The sequence below is a fragment of the Podarcis bocagei genome, assembly GCF_964188305.1.
Source record: "Podarcis bocagei genome assembly, chromosome: 6".
Classification (NCBI taxonomy): Eukaryota; Metazoa; Chordata; class Lepidosauria; order Squamata; family Lacertidae; genus Podarcis; species Podarcis bocagei.
In genome coordinates, this window is record NC_138130.1 from 16,362,935 (window position 1) to 16,382,664 (window position 19,730).

At 42.9% G+C, this 19,730-nt stretch overlaps 1 pseudogene across 1 annotated transcript; it reads left to right on the forward strand.

The window, feature by feature from the left end:
- Positions 1-19,348: 19,348 nt before the first annotated feature.
- On the forward strand, positions 19,349-19,498 carry LOC308588556 (small ribosomal subunit protein uS14 pseudogene; annotated as a pseudogene). The gene has a single exon. The product of its transcript is annotated as a small ribosomal subunit protein uS14 pseudogene (transcript).
- The last annotated feature ends 232 nt before the right edge of the window (positions 19,499-19,730 follow it).

A 19,730-nucleotide genomic window follows, 5' to 3' on the forward strand; every position in this document is an offset into this window, starting at 1 on the left:
CCAATTGCTTGCCATAGCCACCGCTGATCGTAAACCTCGCCGCAGCTTGCTCACCTCCACCACTGCCCTCCACCACTTTCTTTTGTCTTTTTTCTTTTAGTTTTCCTTTCCTTTTTTATTTGTATTAGTTTTCATTTTGGAAAATATGTATATAAGTGTGTTTACAGTGTTATGTATTGTTCTTTGTTTTTCTTTGCTTAATTTCTATTTTTTGAAAAATTTAATAATTATTTTTTTTAAAAAAAGAATGAGGCAAAACATAAAAGTAAAAAAACTGGGACAGATTTTTGTGCTGCACTAAAAGAAAAGATTTTTGTGCTGCTCTTAAAGAAAACATCATTAGATCCCTCAGATCTATCCAATTACCGCCCGGTCTCGAATCTTCCATTCCTGGGTAAGGTGATTGAGAGAGCGGTTGCTGAACAGCTTGGTAGGTTTCTGGATGAAACATCTGCTCTGGACCCATTCCAGTCCGGCTTCCGCGCTGGTCATGGGACCGAGACGGCTCTGGTTGCCCTAACAGATGATCTCCGCAGGCAGCTGGATCGAGGCGGGTCAGGGCTGCTGATTCTTCTAGATCTGTCAGCAGCCTTTGACATGGTCGATCACGAACTCCTGGACCACCGCCTTGCCGACGTGGGGATCCAGGGCACAGTCCTTCAATGGCTGCGCTCGTTTCTCTCTGGTCGGGGACAGAGGGTGGCGCTTGGGGGGGAATTGTCATCACGCCACTCCTTGGTGTGTGGAGTGCCTCAGGGTGCAATTCTCTCCCCGATGCTTTTTAACATCTTTATGCGCCCCCTCGCCCAGCTTGTCCGGAGTTTTGGGCTGGGTTGCCATCAGTATGCTGATGACACCCAACTCTATCTGTTGATGGATGGCCATCCTGACTCGGCCCCAGACACACTGACCAGATGTCTGGAAGCTGTGGCTGGATGGTTACGTGGGAGCCGGTTGAAGTTAAATCCTTCGAAGACAGAGGTCCTCTGGCTGGGGCGGGACGATATGGGATCGAGGGGGCAACTCCCATCTCTTGCGGGGGTGCAATTAGTGCCAGCACCGGCCGTTAAGAGTTTGGGTGTAATCTTCGATACCTCCCTCTCTATGGAGTCGCAGATTACAGCTATAACAAAGGCGGCATTTTTTCATCTCCGCCAAGCTAAGCAGTTGGCCCCTTATCTCTCTCGTCCTGACCTAGCCACTGTGATCCATGCGACGGTCACCTCCAGACTGGATTATTGTAACTCGCTCTACGTGGGGCTGCCCTTGAGACTGACCCAGAAACTCCAGCGGGTGCAGAATGCCGCGGCGAGACTCCTTATGGGGTCTTCGCTGCGAGAGCACATTCATCCGGTATTATACCAGCTGCACTGGCTCCCGGTGGAGTACAGGATCAGGTTTAAGGTGCTGGTTTTAACCTTTAAAGCCCTATACGGCCTAGGACCCTCGTACCTACGGGACCGCCTCTCCTGGTATGCCCCACAGAGAAACCTACGGTCTGCAAATAATAACATCCTCAAGGTCCCAGGCCTCAGAGAGGTTAGGCTGGCCTCAACTAGAGCCAGGGCCTTCTCGGCTGCAGCTCCAAACTGGTGGAATGCTCTGTCAAAAGAGACTAGGGCCCTGCGGGACCTGACATCTTTCCGCAGGGCCTGCAAGACAGAGTTGTTCCGCCAGGCCTTTGGTCAGGGCGCAGCCTGACTCCCTCCTCTGGCAACCTGCACATAATTCTGCTTAATTGGTTGCCATCAATTTGATTTAATTAATTTTTATAATGAAATATTTTTAGATTGTGTGATTATTTGACTGATTATTTGATTGTTGTTAGCCGCCCTGAGCCCGGCTTTGGCTGGGGAGGGCGGGATATAAATAAAATTTATTATTATTATTATTATTATTATTATTATTATTATTATTACTAGTTTATTGTATGGGACGCGGGTGGCGCTGTGGGTAAAACCTCAGCGCCTAGGGCTTGCCGATCGCATGGTCGGTGGTTCGGATCCCCGCGGCGGGGTGAGCTCCCGTCTTTCGGTCCCAGCTCCTGCCCACCTAGCAGTTTGAAAGCACCCCTAAGTGCAAGTAGATAAATATGTACCGCTTTATAGCGGGAAGGTAAATGGTGTTTCTGTGTGCTGCGCTGGAGCAGCTTCGTCACGCTGGCCACATGACCTGGAAGTGTCTCCGGACAGCGCTGGCCTCTTAAGTGAGATGGGCGCACAACCCTAGAGTCGGACACGACTGGCCCGTTCAGGCAGGGGTACCTTTACCTTTTTACTAGTTTATTGTATTAGTGTATAATGCCAGAGGAAAGCTGATTTTAAGTGTTCAAAATAAATAAACCAAATTTGTAAGAGGGGGTAGGGATTCCATGCCTTAAAGCATTTTTTGAATGTGCATCTACAGATGTAAAATAGCCATAGATAGTAGTCATCTGAATATTCCACCCCAGGACTGACCTAACATGACTGCAAACCCTTGAAATAGTTGGATGCTACCTGACTTCATAAGTGTATGTGCATTGTTTGATGGTTTAACATGATTGCTCACCGATGACTGCATGAACAGACTCCAATCAGAAGAATCGTATTTGAGGTGAGGTGAGGTGAGGTGAGGCAAAAGTTCTACCTGATCTGCGATGGCATATTTGCAAATGCAAGTCACCAGCTGACACAACTGTCAGTTGGTGAACCGGTTCAGAATTTGTAGCGCTATCACAAGCAAAAGTGTAAGTGAAGTTTCCATCATCCCCCCCCCCCCATCTGTGATGATTAAGAGGAAAAGGGCTGAAAAATCACTATGGGAAGAGGGGAAAGCCTATGGCAAGGTTGTGAGTCTCAGTCCTAATTTACCAGGTTCAGAACCACCACTTTAAGACCTATTCACTAAGCAAATTAAAGCAATGAGACAGACCTTGTGGCTCAATGTGACAGCCAGAACACCATTAGGAAATAATTGTGATTGGTTATAACAACAATGATCATATCATACCTAGAAACCAGTCAGGACAAACAGAACAGGGTCTTCTCCACCCCCAGAGTTCAGAAATATGAATGGCAGATTCCTGAATGGGGTTTGCCCCCCTTTTTTCTTTTGAGTGGTGGGAGGATATGAATATTTCAAACAAGCTATGATTTTTGACACGATTCTAGTATAAGTTTTGTATAATGCAATCTCACACCATCCCATTTTGCATTCCTAAATGTCAACCTTCAAAAGATGATTGTGGATGGTGAACACAAATCAACCCGAGGTTTTTAAATGAATTTGCCAAAGAAGAGGGGGAAATATAGGCTGAGATCAAATTAACTACTTTAGCATCACTCAAAGGGTTGTGTTTGCCCAGTGTCCAGTCAAATTTTCAGGGTCGTTATAGGCTAGAATGTGAGATTTACACATACATGATTTGTTAAAACTCCTTTAAAACTCCTGGTCATCTTACAAACCGTTTTAAAGATTCCCCTCATCCTTCAGAACTTCTCTTTGAAGGGAAAAGCAATCATAAGGCTCTTACAAGGCTCAAAGGACTTGGCCTACTGTTCTTTGGATTCTTGTGCAGCCGGCTATCAGGCCTTGGTTTGGTGCTCAGAAAGGCAAGAGAGTGTAGCCTCAAGAGACAGAGGGCTTTTTTTGCTGGTGGTGCCCATCCAATCTATGGGAAAACAAAGTATGTGGGGACAGAGGGTGACTTGGAGAAGAGGATGCAGAGAAGGAACCAGAAAGCGTGGTCCCCAACACACTCTCAAAATCCCTATTGTGGGTTCGAAAACATTGGTGACTCCTAGTCTACAGAGTTTCATGTCACCCCTCCAATCTGAAGCTCAGAGGGTGGCCATGAGAGAGGGCCTTTTCAGTGGTGGCCCTATGGCTTTGGGATGCATTCCCCAGGGAAGCTGGTCTGACATCCACACTGCTGCCTTTTTTTCTACTAGGCTAAGATGTTTCTGTTCTCCCAGGCTGATATAAGTCCCTGTGAAATAGTGGGCAGTTTTAATGCATGCATTTGATAGCTGAATATACTCTTTTATTGTATTGTTTTGTGTCTGGGTTTTCATGTTTGTTGTTTCTCGTGTATCCTTTTCTTGCAGTGTGGTTTTATTGTTATGTTTTTATTCTCTTTTTTATTTGTGTGAAGCTTACCATTTGTGTGATGTGTACCAACAGATTGACAGGAACAAAGGCAGAAACTAGGGAGGAGGAAGTGGTGGAAAGATGTGGCTTGATGAAACTATGGAGTCTGACATTGTGTTACTACTGAGTGAGTCTGTCTTAAATACCCTTTCTCGTCCTTTTCTGGCCAATCAGCAAATGCCATGAGCACAAGCGTACATGCCTTCTATTGGTTGTGTCCACTCCTAAGGCCCATAACTCGGTAGCATAGCGCAGATGGAAAAGGGCCAAGGTATCCTGACATCTCCAGGTAAAAAAAAAGTTCGGATAACCAGTGGCAGATCTTGAAGTCTCAGGTTTTAGTGGCATCCTGTGTGACGCCAAAATTTGGTCACCCCTGAAGCTCTGCACTCAGTGAGACCAACAGGTCGTGTTTCTCTAAATCCGTCTAAGACAAATACACTAACCAAGTAAAAGTAGCATCTTGTGTTCCATCAAACATAACAAAAGTGCAAAGAAGACAATGGAGAGACAAGAAGGTAACGGGCACCCCAAAATGTTTTTTCTCCTTGTTCATAGTGGACTTTTTATTCTTATTATTCCACATCGTGGGTTAGGAGCAAATTCATTCTGCTGTCAGATTTATTTCTTTTTCATACATTCATTTATGAAGATTCCATCTTCCACAGTGCCTTGGCATAAGCCATCCAAAGCAAATTTATTCATTTAATATATATTTATTCATTCAGCACCTCATAATTGCATTTTACTTTTCCTGCATTTATCAAACAACTAACAGGTTATTTCCCTGTATACGTTGAATTATAAACACTGGGATGGTCTTTTCTTTTCCTTTTAGCATTTGAACTTTATGTGCTTATTTTTAATTAACAGCAGATCTGTAATTGGCTCACTCTAGATTTTCAACAGATACGTGGTGCCAGTACATTTTTTTCTTGGGGTACGCAGGGGTACGCATACCTCTAAACATTTTGTGAATCTAACTTTGGCCTCATTGAGGGGCAGTATTTCAATATAAGTAGGAAAATGAGAGTATCCCTAAACATTTTTTTTAGGGGGGGGGAGCACTGCTTGGTACATTAGATAATTTTGATATAAACAGAACGGCAAGTCTACAATACACATATGAGAGATGGCTTGGCTTGGCTTGTCCTTTTATCTGACAGCAAAACTACATCATGCTTCAAAATTCAGTCCTCGCCCCCTGGCTCAGCTGGTTGCGGGAAATACAGGATCCTGAGATCTTTGACTACCATCCTCCTGCATGGAATAGATTACCATGTTCATCCAGGTTTGTACCAGCCATCAGGATTGTTGCATCTTACCTTGGGAATTGTAATAACACATTATTAGGAATGCCATGAGAATATTTGTGAATTTGCTGCTTCCGATACAGAAAACTCATACCTGCTATCACAAATATCTGTCTCAATGAGAGAGAGAGAGAAAATGAGAATATTCTTTTCAGATTTATAAAGGGGGGAAAGGAGCAGCTGGATGTACAAGATGTTCTGCAATTAAGCCAACTGTAGTTGTGATAATATACATGTGTAGTAATGATTCAGATATGCTGAGAACAAAATCCATGCTTTTCATTGGGGAATATGGTCTTATACCAATGATAACAGAAGAAGAAGAATTCAAATCTCTATCTAGTCCATCATCCTACTTCCCACCATGGCCATCCAGATTTAGATTATACCTCTGACAACTCCAGCAACCCAGCTGCTGCCAGATGTATTGCTCTGCTTTCATTTAGACCACATCAGTGAGGTTGAGAGAGAGGTCTTGTTGTTGGGTCAGCTCAGGACCTCCATACATACTGCTCAGGCTTGTGTCCTGGTGAGGTCAGTTAGATGTTGCTAATGCAGCTAAAAATCAAAGGTCAACAACAACAAAATGTGGGAGGTAGCAGTTATGAGATACCAGTCTCTGCAGCCACAGCAGGTGGTGTGATTCTCCAGCAGTTCAACTTAACCCCTCAGAGGCTCATTCCATTGTCTCTTAAGACAATGTTGCATTTTTGCCTAATTACACAGTGTTGCAAGCATTTCCCTCTAAAATATTGCTATTTGTATGTCACATTCACAAACATATTCATTTTTATGTACACTTCTACCTTCTGTATGTATTTTTGTAAACATTGTTCATTTAGAGAATTGCATCGCAAAATTCGAATCAGTAGAAATTTTGTGTTTCAGTTCTCACATTGCTTCAGAAAATGTGGATTTGATAGATTTGCCTTTAAAATGCAAAGTGAATTTAATTTCTTCCCCACCCTAAGCCTCCATTTAACCAGAAACTTCTATGTTATATCTCAAGGCTGGGGTTTCAAGTATGGAAACAGGCACAGATCATCACAGTCCTTATCAATGCTGGAGCAAATACAATGTTTGTAGTCTGAGGCCAGATCCCTTATTTATATGAAATTGCAACTGCATGTTCCATCCCCAGAGCTGCAGTATATACCCCTGTGAAGGCAGGGATAGGCAAGTGCTTTTTAGCTGCAGCAAATGTTCTTCTGCTGCATCCACTGAACTGTTTCCAGCAGGAGGATTTGACTTGGACCATCTGAGCTATGTGGTTTCTGTAGCCTATGGTAATTCTGCTCTTTTGGCAGGCCGTTTAAATCAGCCACCACAAAGCTCCCTTTCCTTTTAGGTTCTCTACAAATCATCAACAGAGCCCATGGACCGTATGATGAAGGGTTTGTTCACAGGGGACCCAGCGACGAGCCATCTACTGTTTTTATTGAAGGTGAGAGGGTTAAAGAGACGATAGCGGGGATTTATCTTGCAGTCGAGAACAGAAGGGAGAATCTGCCAGGGAGAATCTGTTTTGCTTGTCATCCCCTTAAGCACAGTTTGGTTCAGCAGAATTGTTCCTTGCTAATGCAGAAAAAACAGCAAGAAGTAATATAAGAAAATATCGTCCGACGGACAACAGCAACAATCTAACAGGAGGAGAGACCATTTAGAGTGGACATGCTTTTTGCATGAACATAGTCCTGATGCGATGTTGTGGTGCAATGAACATAGTCCTGATGTGATGTTGTGGTGCAATGTGAAAAAATGCTGCAGGTGCTGTCAGAACTCTGAACTGCTACTTCCCTGAACTGGCTTCTGGATGCAGACCCTGGATTTCCAGCAGAACCATCAAAGGCAGCACTTTGTAACTTCACCACACTGTAAATCTGTCAGAGTTGGATTTAAGTACCTGGCCATACTGGCAATGCTTTGAGCTGTGGACTAGGGGTTGCCAGATAACTAGGACAAGTGGTCCTGTGCAAAGAAGCCAACATGTCAGAAATCTTGCTCCGCCATGAATGCCAGCAGGAAGATGTTGCTGTGAAACATAATATGAGGCTGCCTTAATTGTATATAAATTTACCCTCAGCTGAGGGTATGTTCTATCATATGTGGTGGACTTGTAAAAGGGCAAAAGAGTATTGGGAAATAATTTATAATGAATTGAAAAAATAAGTTTAAAAGTACTTCCCCCCAAACCCCCCCCCCATCCCAGAGTCCTTTTCGTTGTGGATAATTCAGATGGAAATTCCCAGGTGTCAAAAAAAGGCTATTTATGTATGTTAGCTCAAAAATGAAAAACGAGCTAGGTCCCAACTAAAGAAGAATGGCAACTTAAACTGATGGAATATGCACAGCTTTCAGACTTAACATATAGAATAAGAGAACAAGAGGAACATATGTTTAAAGAAGATTGGAAAATGTTTATGGAATATATAGGTGAAAATTGTGTACACTTGAATATGGCAGCATTGAGATAAATTCAAGAGTGTAAATACGTTTTGATGGATGTAATAATGGAATACTGAATGGTTTAGTTTTTGTAAAATATGCAAGGATTTATGATATGCAAAATGAACCATGGAAAGAGAAGAAGGGAAGTCACTGATATTTTAAGGTTGTTTAAACAAACATTCTAAAATGCAAAACAGAAAAACTTTAAAAAATATACAAAATAATAATAATAATTGTATATAAATTTACAGCTTGCTGTAAATATTGACTTTGACTGCATGCCATATGCATTCATCCAGCACCCTCCCCAAACTACATTTCCCAATATTTTTTCTTTCATGTGTGTGTGTGTGTGTGTGTGTGTGTGTGTGTGTGTGTGCGTGCTTCAAATGTCTGGCATGTATGCAGGTTTCTGTTGTTGGTTAATAAGTATAAATAAGCCAAACAGACTTCTGGGAAAAGAGAGAGAATGGGCGGACCTTTGCTCAATTGAGAGAGAATTATAAGATAGGTGAGTCCTAATTTAGGCCTTTGTTGAAATGTAGGAGTAGTTCTGTTCATCCATTCACATCTTCCTTGACTGACTTTGTTGGACACTATTTGATACTGCAGAGTGAAAATATCCTTTGGGATGCTTTGCACTGGATTTCTCATTTTCTTAATCCACCTCTCTCTTTCTGACTGAGCGGCACCTTGATCAGAAAGGGATTTGGCTCTGTAGTGTGTGTGCTTCACCTGGCAATGCACATCAAAGTCCTAAATTCATCTTATCACCATCCCCTCCCAAAGGTAGAAAGCTGAGCATCTCCCTTGAACCTGGGCCACTTAACTTGGAAAGTGAGAAGATGGTTCAGATAGTATTATTTTATTTTTATTTTAAAAAATCTAGATTGCTTAGCATTAAAAAATTAACACTATACAATAAAATATAGCACAGCATAAAACAAAGCATGAAAACTTGGCATAAAACAATAACAACTGCAGAGATACCATGAACTCCAAACTTTAGGTGTCAGGAAATACCTGAGAGCTGCCTAAAAAGCAATAAAGCGACAACATCAAGCATCCATAATAAAAAGCCCATTAAAACAACAGAACAAATAGCAATCAAAGCAGAAGTTTCAAGTCAGGAGATAAGCAAACAGCATCTTGCAAACAGCAACAGTCCAAACAGTATTTTCGTCCTTTGAAACTTAACATCTTCTCATGCAACACACAATGCTCACTTCTTGTACTGTAATTTGTTGCTTTATTGTATCAGCTAGCATATGATGTGATTTCTTGTTTATATTTCTTGTTATGCTTTTAATAAATAGAAATGAAAAATGATAATGAAATACTTTTTAAGGATTTGTTTTGAAATAATATTATTGCAGATATTTGCAATGAAGCAAAACTTTTAGATCCACAATGAAAGGGAGCGATGCTAATGCTGTTGGTTGCTAATTCACAGCCTCCGACATCTCACAGATGAGGAAAGGGGAAATGCTTGCAATATGGGGAGAAAGGGGGGCAGACAGCTTTACAAACCACAAAAACAACCACAAGGGGGTGGACCTCAAAAGGTGTTAAAGAAAATGAGAAAATTGCTTTGTAGAGGCACTCCTGCTGCAGTGACTATGTCCAATGTGGTTGGAGTTTTAATAGTCTGACTCAGGAGTTCATTCTTTTGTCTTTTGGGGAAAAAACAAGACTTACTATTTCCTTCTGCACATTGATTACAACAAGTGAGAAGGTATTGGCTTAGGAATCAGACAACTGCAATTTGACTCCACCCACTCGAAGAGGGGTGAGTCTGACGAGGAGGTTAACAACCAGTAGGGGGAGCCTGTTGATGCAAATACAACTATAAGCTCTCCAGGATCCAAAACCACCAGATTCCTTTAACGGAATACCCTTAAATGAAAGGGTAGGCGATGGCCACACCTTGCCCTTCCATACACCAACAACACATTCCAATGCCTAACCGCTGAACACCAAGAAAGTTGTGACGATTGCTACGAGGTAGGCGAAAAAAACCAAGAGACCGGTGCCAATTTGCCAATTGGAAAAAAACCTCCTACCAGGCCCCCTGGGCAACCAGGGCGACCAACCATGGGTCCATTGCAAGGTCAAGTGAGAAGCTATGCACTAAGGGAGTGGTGGGTGGGTGACCCATGGAAAAAACAGCTAAGCAATGGTGGGGAGAGCCGGCGCGGCCGCATTTGAGCGGCTAAACCATGCCCCCGCATTGTCTCCCAATTGGGTGCCCAACCGGGAGGCGAGGCGTGCCAGCGATGATGTCAGGGCAGGGGGCAGAACGCCCCCTGCGTGACGCAGGAATCGGCTCCCGCTCACAATCCCTCCCCTCCGGAAGGAGGAGAGGCATTCCCATAGCAACGGTCCTTGCACACAATTCCTGTCAAACACATACAGAGATTCCAACAGAGTGTTTGTGTGACCTGAACTGTGAGCAGTGAGTATTGGGAGCGGAGCACTGCCAGTTTGTCAAAAACAAGGAGGCAAACCTCAAAATAGGGCTCCCCCCCTCCCAGAAAGCACACACTCTCCACCATTATAATAGTGTAAGGTTACCAGGCGTCCCCGTTTCCCGGGGACAGTCCCCAGATTTACAAATCAGTCCCCATACAAAATCCATTGAAGTTGAAAAGTGTCCCCAGATTCATTGAAAAAAAATTGGTAACCTTATAATAGTGGCAATTGGGGGCCTGTTTATTGAGCACTCATCCTGATTTGCCATAACAAATCTTAAGTGGATATTAGATTATACCTCGGCTTTATTGAGCAATGTGGATGTGTTTCCCCAAAGTGACAGAGGACTTGAATTGTACAAACCTAAATTTCTCTGGGTGCCCCTGTATCTCTTATGCAAAATACTGACAGTTTGGAGGCTCACTTGAAATTGCCCTCTGTGACAAAAGGCTATTGTCCATTTTAACGTTCTGTCAAAAGTTCCTTATATTTACTGTTTCTCATGGAATTCTACTCAATATTGATCCAGAGCATAACTCCAATGTATAGTTAGCAGAGTAAAAACTTAAACGCGTCACAGGATTCCCCCCAAAATAGACCAGAGGTACAGTGGTACCTTGGGTTACATACGCTTCAGGTTAGATACGCTTCAGGTTACAGACTCCGCTAACCCAGAAATAGTACCTCAGGTTAAGAACTTTGCTTCAGGATGAGAACAGAAATCGTGCTCCGGCGGTGTGGCAGTAGCAGGAGGCCCCATTAGCTAAAGTGGTGCTTCAGGTTAAGAACAGTTTCAGGTTAAGAACAGACCTCTGGAACGAATTAAGTACTTAACCTGAGGTATCACTGTAATTGTATTTCATCCAGCAGAGCTTTACTGCTACTGAAGGCAAATGAGCATAAAGGTCACAAATTCAATACATTTAGGATTGGCACTATCCATAAGAAATCCAGTTGCAGCAGACTTAACTTAAACTTACAATAACTTATAATAAGCCTAAACCTTAACACTAAGGAAAAGAGATAGAAAGAGAAAGTGAAACCCAGGCTCCTTCGGGCCCTACAGTTACCATCAGCATGACCTTGACAGAAAGAGATAACAGAACCACTTTAAGCCAGCTGTATTCAGCTTCTCTGAAGGAATAACCCAAACATCACCAACCCCCTGCTTGTTTCTTTCACACAGAGAACCTTCCAGAACCTTCCAGAAGCCTCTTGAATTAAGCAGAATAGGAAAGATCTCTACACATCAGATCAATACTTTCTGCACCAAGAAATGCAAACTGACACTGTTATGGTATATTATAGGTTAATGGACAATAGCCATGTCTGCAAGCTATGTACCTCAATGACCTTTCACTGTGCCTCCTCGAGTACAGTGGTACCTCTGGTTATGTACTTAATTCGTTCCGCAGGTCCGTTCTTAACCTGAAACTGTTCTTAATCTGAAGCACCACTTTAGCTAATGGGCCTCCTGCTGCTGCCGCGCCGCTGCCGCGTGATTTCTCTTCTCATCCTGAAGCAAAGTTCGTAACCCGAGGTATTATTTCTGGGTTAGCGGAGTCTGTAACCTGAAGCATATGTAACCTGAAGCATATGTAACCCGAGGTACCACTGTACTTTATCTTTGATGCATTGTATCCTTGAACTATGTTAAAGCCTCTTTCTTGCCTAGATTGAGGCAGGACTATGTGTATAAAGTCAGACATTTTTGCATGGATGGAATGTAACCTATTGTACAAAGGTAACATCTGCTGCATCTCTCTCTCACACACACACCATGGGAGGTTGCCCATAAGAATGCAGACAGTTGGGAGTAAAATTACTTTGTACCCCTAAAGTAGTTTAATCAGCCATTATTTCTAGAGGTTTTCTTTTCTTTTCTTTTGTTTTTTAAGTAGCACCTCCCCGCTACCTAGAGTAATGTGATTTGACAGAGAATTGGAAGCTTAACTTTGAAGAAGTTTAATGTAATGGGCAAAGTGCTTAATTTTACACAGACACATACAAAAGTTTTAAAAACAGTTAATAATGGGACTTCTATTTCTGGAAGCATTATAAAGCCAAGTACTCCTTCTACTTCAGGTTTATAGGAGAAGTCAATCACATGCCAGTTATTGCTCTATTACCATTTTATTTCAGAAATCAAAAGAACAGAAATGACATAATAATGATTTGGGTATATATCACAAATGACAAGGCACTGAGTCCAGTTAAATAAAATTTCACTTTGCTATATGCAGGCTAGGAAGAATGATGTTATTCCATAGCTTGTAGATAGGGATTTTGCATATCATTGTTTCTTCCACTTTAATCATATCAAACCCAGCATGTTGTATGGACATATGCAACCCTTGCAACTGTCACTGCTGCTTGTGTACAGCGTAAAACAAGGTTCACAAAAAGAAAATAACAGCAACAGCAGCAACCCAGAGCTTTCTAGAGCCTAAGGAAACATTACAGCAAATTTGGAATGTTCTTGATTAGGTGAAACACATGAAGACATTTCAAGGGAACTTAAAATATTGTTGACAAGGTGACTGATATTTTTCAGGGTGAGTGGGTTGCCCATCATCTCTTAGGAACCATGCAAGTTGCGTGTTCAGACCTTTAAACCTCCCCCTTAAATAAATTCAGACAAGACTCAAATTTTGGTTTGGTTTTTGGCACAAAATTTAGGCCACAACTTTATTGATTACAGCAAGTGAGTGGTTGCATAGGCCCTGGTTTGACTAGTTCCCTGCACCGTTGCAGGTAGTGCTGACCCAGGGCACCAGCCTAGGGTGAACACCCAGATAGGCGGAAAGCCGGGAACAGGCTATGTCCACCACCCAGATGTCCCCCTGGACTCAGGCACGGGCACAACCCCCTCACAGGGTTGACCAATCCATCGAGTCCCTGGATTCCTTTAGTGAAAAACCCTTCACATAGGGATGGCGAGAGCGTTCTCCCATCCCTATCACATGAACCAGAGCCTATCCGCAACCTTACAAGTTGTGACGATTTGCTACGCAGCAGACAAAACCCAAATAGCAACAGCCAATCAGCCAAGTGGGGGAAATTCCTGTCATGCCCCTGTCCCAAAGACAGACGGCGCACGATGGCATAGCAAGGTTAAGCGCAACAAGCCCTAAAAGTAGGGAGAGGTGGGCGGGTGTTCCGAATGCACGTGCCAAAAGAGGAAGCTCTGGGTCATGTGCATGGGCATAAATAGGTCCCTTGATCCATTTAGCCTGCATCCCATTGGCCTGATTAAACCCTGCATCAAGGGACCTATCAACTGGGTGTTGTGGCTATCAAATCGTACCCACCCACAGCACAGGGTGTGGTTGCCAGTTCTCACTGCAACACGTGACCTCTTTAAGGGAGGACCCAATCTGCTTCACATTGCATCAGACCATAGGCCCATCTAGCTCACCATTGTCTACACTGACTGCTATTGACTCTCCATGGTTTCAGATCTGTCCTAGCCCAAGGTGGAGATGCTGAGGATTGAAGACAGGACCTTCTTCATAGAAACCATGTTCTCTACCACTGGTCTATGGCTCCTTCCCTCTGAAGCCCAGCTGTTAAAAGCGCAGACACCCTGACAGGAAAAAATGATCTAGAACACACACATCCAAGTGAAATATATGTCCAAGAATTAAACATAGAGCCTTGGGGACAATTCTACAGATTTAGAAAGAGAGCTAGCTTACTGTGGAGGGGTAGATTGTGTTTTGCTGCTGTTACTCAAAACAGCCAAGTGAAAAACCAAAATTTTCAGCTGCATCACCTCTGCCTAGGGTTACAATCCAGGGGGCTTTGAAAGCTCCAAAGCTGAGAGAGAGAGAGAGAGAGAGAGAGAGATGAGCTGCTGCATGTCTACCTATTTATTATGCAGTAAAACTAGAGAATCCCTGCGATGGGGTGAGCTCTCGTTTTTCAATCCCAGCTCCTGCCCGCCTAGCAGTTCAAAAGCACACCAAAATGCAAGTAGACAAATAGGTACCACTCCAGCAGGAAGGTAAACAGAGTTTCCATGAGCTGCTCTGGTTCACCAGAAGCGGCTTAGTCATGCTGGCCACATGACCCGGAAGCTGTACGCCGACTCCCTCGGCCAATAAAGCGAGATGAGTGCCGCAACCCCAGAGTCATCCACGACTGGACCTAATGGTCAGGGGTCCCTTTACCTAACCAGTAATGAATGATCTGTATGTAACCAGTCGGGCAAGACACACAGGCTAGCTAGCTTTTGAGACACACAGGCTAGCTAGTTTTTGAGAAGACTGATCAGCTGCATGGCCGTGCAACCTGAAACTACCTGGGGGAGTCACTTCACTGCTTCTTGTGGGTTTTCAAGTGGCAAATTGAAGTGCTAGCTTGCTATGTATACAGTGGTGCCTCGCAAGACGAAATTAATTCGTTCCGCAAGTTTTGCCATCTAGCGAATTTTTCGTCTTGCGAAGCACGGTTTTAACAGTTTAACAAAGTCGCAAGACGTTTTCGTCTTGCGAAGCAAGCCCATAGGGAAATTCGTCTTGCGAGGCAAATCGCAAACGGAAAAACCTTTCGTCTAGTGAGTTTTTTGTCTTGTGAGGCATTCGTCTTGCGAGGTACCACTGTATATTGCTTTCTGTTTAGAATAAAATCTTTAATCTTCTCACTCACTTACATTTTGTATTACTTCTGAATCTCATTTTAAAACAACCACCTTGCATTTGGCAAGACAAATATTCTTGTAGGTGACACCGCCCCATCGTCTGTGATTGATCTGCATATAATTAGATCCATGATCTACTGTATCCGGGAACTACTGTAATGAGAGAGAAAGAAAACGTTAACCATATTGGCCTGAGCTTATGGATCACAGTATTTGTAACACCACATATTTTCCAAATTTATAAAAATCTTTTTTTATATAAAAAAGCGGCTTAGTCATGTTGGCAACATGGCCTGGAAGCTGTCTGCGGACAAACGCCGGCTCCCTTGGCCTATAGAGCGAGATGAGCGCCGCAGCCCCAGAGTCATCTGCGACTGGACCTAACGGTCAGGGGTAACTTTACCTTAAAATTAGAGATCTGCTTGATATGGAAAGCAGAGAGCAGGGATTGATGAGTAAAAAGACATGTGCTGGAATCAGTATTTCTGTCCCATGACATTACCATGTGTTAATTTACATTTGTTTCTATTCTTTCCACATTGATCTGCAGTTTTAAATTTTAATTGTGCATTCTGATACCTTTAAACGGCTGAGAGCTGGACACAGCATTGTGTGACGCATGAACTCATGCAGATAGCTAAATTCCAACTGCATGTTAATGTAAGAGGTGCAGAGATTACATCATTTTGTATAAGAAGTTGCAGAGATAATTCCTCAAGTCTTCCCTAGCAACTGGATAGCAAGCCCAACCTGCCTGAGAATTTTGAAAGGTGAGACCTCTGGGTTGCAGTCTAGGAAGGCTGTCTCTGCCAGCCAGAGCCTAAGATGCTACAATCCAGTCACAGCCATGATAAATCTCATTGATTGTTGGACCAGAGAGAATTATACTTGTATACTTGACTAGAAGAGCACACTTCAGTAGGTACATCTTTTTCTTTTTACCTCCTCTTGAACACTTGAATTTAAGTATGCTAACATTCCCTCCTCTACACAGTGATTAATGGTGTCATACTTTTATAGTACATGTTTCCAAGCTGTGCTCCAACATGCTTTGGAGTTCCTTGGAAGCAAAGGAGCATGGTTTAATGCAAAGCGATGATGAGGCCAAAGAATGCTGAAGGCCGCTAGAATGAAACCATTGCAAAATAACATATCCTCCAACATTCCTCTGATGAAAAGTACATGTGAAAAGGATCTAGGAGTCTTGGTTGACCACAAACTTGACATGAGCCAACAGTGTGACGCGGCAGCTAAATAAGCCAATGCAATTCTGGGCTGCATCAATAGGAGTATAGCATCTAGATCAAGGGAAGTAATAATGCCACTGTATTCTGCTCTGGTCAGACCTCACCTGGAGTACTGTGTCCAGTTCTGGGCACCACAATTCAAGAAGGACACTGACAAACTGGAACGTGTCCAGAGGAGGGCAACCAAAATGGTCAAAGGCCTGGAAACGATGCCTTATGAGGAATGGCTAAGGGAGCTGGGCATGTTTAGCCTGGAGAAGAGGAGGTTAAGGGGTGATATGATAGCCATGTTCAAATATATAAAAGGATGTCACATAGAGGAGGGAGAAAAGTTGTTTTCTGCTGCTCCAGAGAAGCGGACACGGAGCAATGGATTCAAACTACAAGAAAGAAGATTCCACCTAAACATTAGGAAGAAATTCCTGACAGTAAGAGCTGTTCAACAGTGGAATTTGCTGCCAAGGAGTGTGGTAGAGTCTCCTACTTTGGAGGTCTTTAAGCAGAGGCTTGACAACCATATGTCAGGAGTGCTCTGATGGTGTTTCCTGCTTGGCAGGGGGTTGGACTCGATGGCCCTTGTGGTCTCTTCCAACTCTATGATTCTATGATTCTATGAAAATAGGAACATCCTTAACAACAACAACAACAACAACAACAACATATATATATATGCCACCCATCTGATTGGGTTGCTCCAGGCACTCTGGGTGGCTTCCCACTTATATAAAACCATAATAAAACATTAAACCTCCCTATACTGGACTGCCTTCTGATGTCTTCCAAAGGTTGTATAGTTACTTATCTCCTTGGCTCAGGGGTCACATAACTCCATACCCTCCAACATTTTTCAAAGGAAAATAGGGGCGTCCTACCAAAAAGTGGGACATTCTAGGATCAAATCAGAAACCAGGACAGCTTCTGTAAATCTGGGACCATCCCTGGAAAAAAGAGGCACCTGGAGGGTCTGGAATAACCAGAGTTGAAAAGTATATGCCCCAGTTATTGCTTATATCACAATTCTCCTCTTTATATGGAACATCTGTTGAATATTCTTTAGTCAATTAGTTTTTGACACTCAATGATGTTAGATTTGAGTGCTAGCTGTAATTGACAGTTGGTTTCTGACAGCTTCCAGGCCAACACAACTAATCACTGACTCTAATAGGGAACTCAGGTGATGAGTGCTGACAGGATTGGAGTCAAGGCATGCTACTGAGAAGCTATCTGCATGCTCAGCGAATTCAGAAATTTTGAGAAGTACAAAAAAATTTTTTAATGCTAATGTGCAGACTCCCTATAAAAAATAAAATCCCCATGCTCCGTTGCTATAGGATGTCAAATGTCCATTAGAAAAGTTGGGGAATTAAAATCAGGGTGGAGGTGTTTATTTATTTAAAGTGGGACCTCGGGTTACAAACACTTCGGGTTACGGACTCTGCTAACCCGGAAGTAGTACCTCAGGTTAAGAACTTTACCTCAGGCTGAGAACAGCGGGAGGCCACATTAGCTAAAGTGGTACCTCAGGTTAAGAATGGTTTCAGGTTAAGAATGGACGCCCGGAACGGATTAAGCTCGTAACCAGAGGTACCAATGTAATGGATTTGTATACTGTCCTTTATCCAGAGATCACGGGCTGGTTCATAACATAAAATGACAAAATGTGAATACAAAATACATGATAAAACAAGAACAAAAACAAACTACCCCCCGCCAAACACATTTAAAAAGCCACAGAATACTTAAAGAGGCCTGGTTATAGAGAAACGTTTTCACATGACACCTAAAGTTATGCAAAGAAGGCACCAGGTGAGCCCCCACAGGGACAGCATTCCACAAACGGGGTGCCACCACAGAAAAGACTATTCTCATGTTGCTATCCTCCAGGCCTCTTGGGAAGGGGGCATACAAAGAAGGGCCCCAGAAGATGATTGCAGGGTCCAGGTTGTTTCTTATGGGAAAAGGTGGAATGACCGAATGGAGTGGTCCTGCTGGGAGTTGAGGATATACTGCAATAGTTTTTTGCAGTTCCATTTGTGGTCCATTAAAATGGGGATTGGAAACCTGTAACCTTACAGATGTTGATGGACTACAAGTCCCATAATCTCTCCAGCCATAGTGATGGAGAGACAAAGAGAAGAGTAGCAGTGTCCACAAAATAATAATAATATTATTATTTTAAAGGGCAGGGGAAAGAGTGGAATGGGCAGTGGAATACACTTCATCCCATGACCTCTTCAGAACTGACATTGCCTCTGCATCAGAGGTTCAATAAATGTCCTGCTTTTGCTTCTTTTTCTGGAACTACAAAAACAAGGAGTCTGGTAAGAACCTTGCATGCCACCATATGTAGTGTTTAGGATGGCTGGACTAGAGTTTGGACAGGCCTTGGAGTTACAGTATTGGCCTCAGAGAGGCAGTGAAAAATCAACATTTGACATATATACACGAGAGCGGACATAAAATAGCAGCCAGTGCTGGTAATATTTGGCACTTGGCAGATGGAATTTAAAAGTCTGAGAAAACAACTTACTTCCATTAGATGAGGAAGCCTAGTAATTCTCCTTCCCCCAACCACCCACCCACCCAAGATCCTAGATCCTGTTTTCTAGTCATTTCTCAAGTGCTTTGAATGCTATTCAAACAAACTGGAATCTTCTCCTCTGTCTCTCCAGCAAAACATTGGTTCGCTCTGCATTCACTTGTAGCTTCTAATTAGACATCTGTTAAAAGTCCATAACAGGAAATCTAAGAGAGAGATGCTGCATTTTGTCAGAATGATTAATGATTCACAGTATGAAAGTGCCCCTGCATGAAGTCTATTATTTGAAACATGCAGAATCAGATTAAGCTTTTACTTTACAATGGGACTCGAGCTTCGTTATTAGAGGAAAGAAATCATGTTTGTATGAGCACTCTCATCACAGAATTCTCATTGTTTGCATGTAGGAAGGAATGCTCTTAGCGTAGCCTTCTGTTCCTACCCATCAGTAAGTTAAGATCCCATTATAAGAATTAACAAACTTTTAATTCTGTACCTACAGAACCAGACTGAAACTTGTTTGATGCTCCCCTTCCCTCATGAGACGCCAAGCAAGATGGGCCACCAGCAGCTCTACTGGAACCACCTGAGGAAGTTTGGCCAGGGCTCGAACCACCACGGCCTGATTCGCAAGTACGGGCTCAACGTGTGCCGCCAGTGCTTCCGCCACTATGCCAAGGACATTGGATTCATTAGACTGGATTAAATGCCTGTCCACAGAGATGGCTTGAAGAGGAAGCTTTGCCCAGATAAGCCCCTCCTTCCACACATTGATGCTTGGGTACATAAAAATAAACAGGGTCTTGATAATAATAATAATAATAATAATAATAATAATAATAATAATAATAATAATAATAATAAAAATTTATTATTTATACCCCGCCCATCTGGCTAGGTTTCCCCAGCCACTCTGGGCGGCTTCCAACAAAATATTA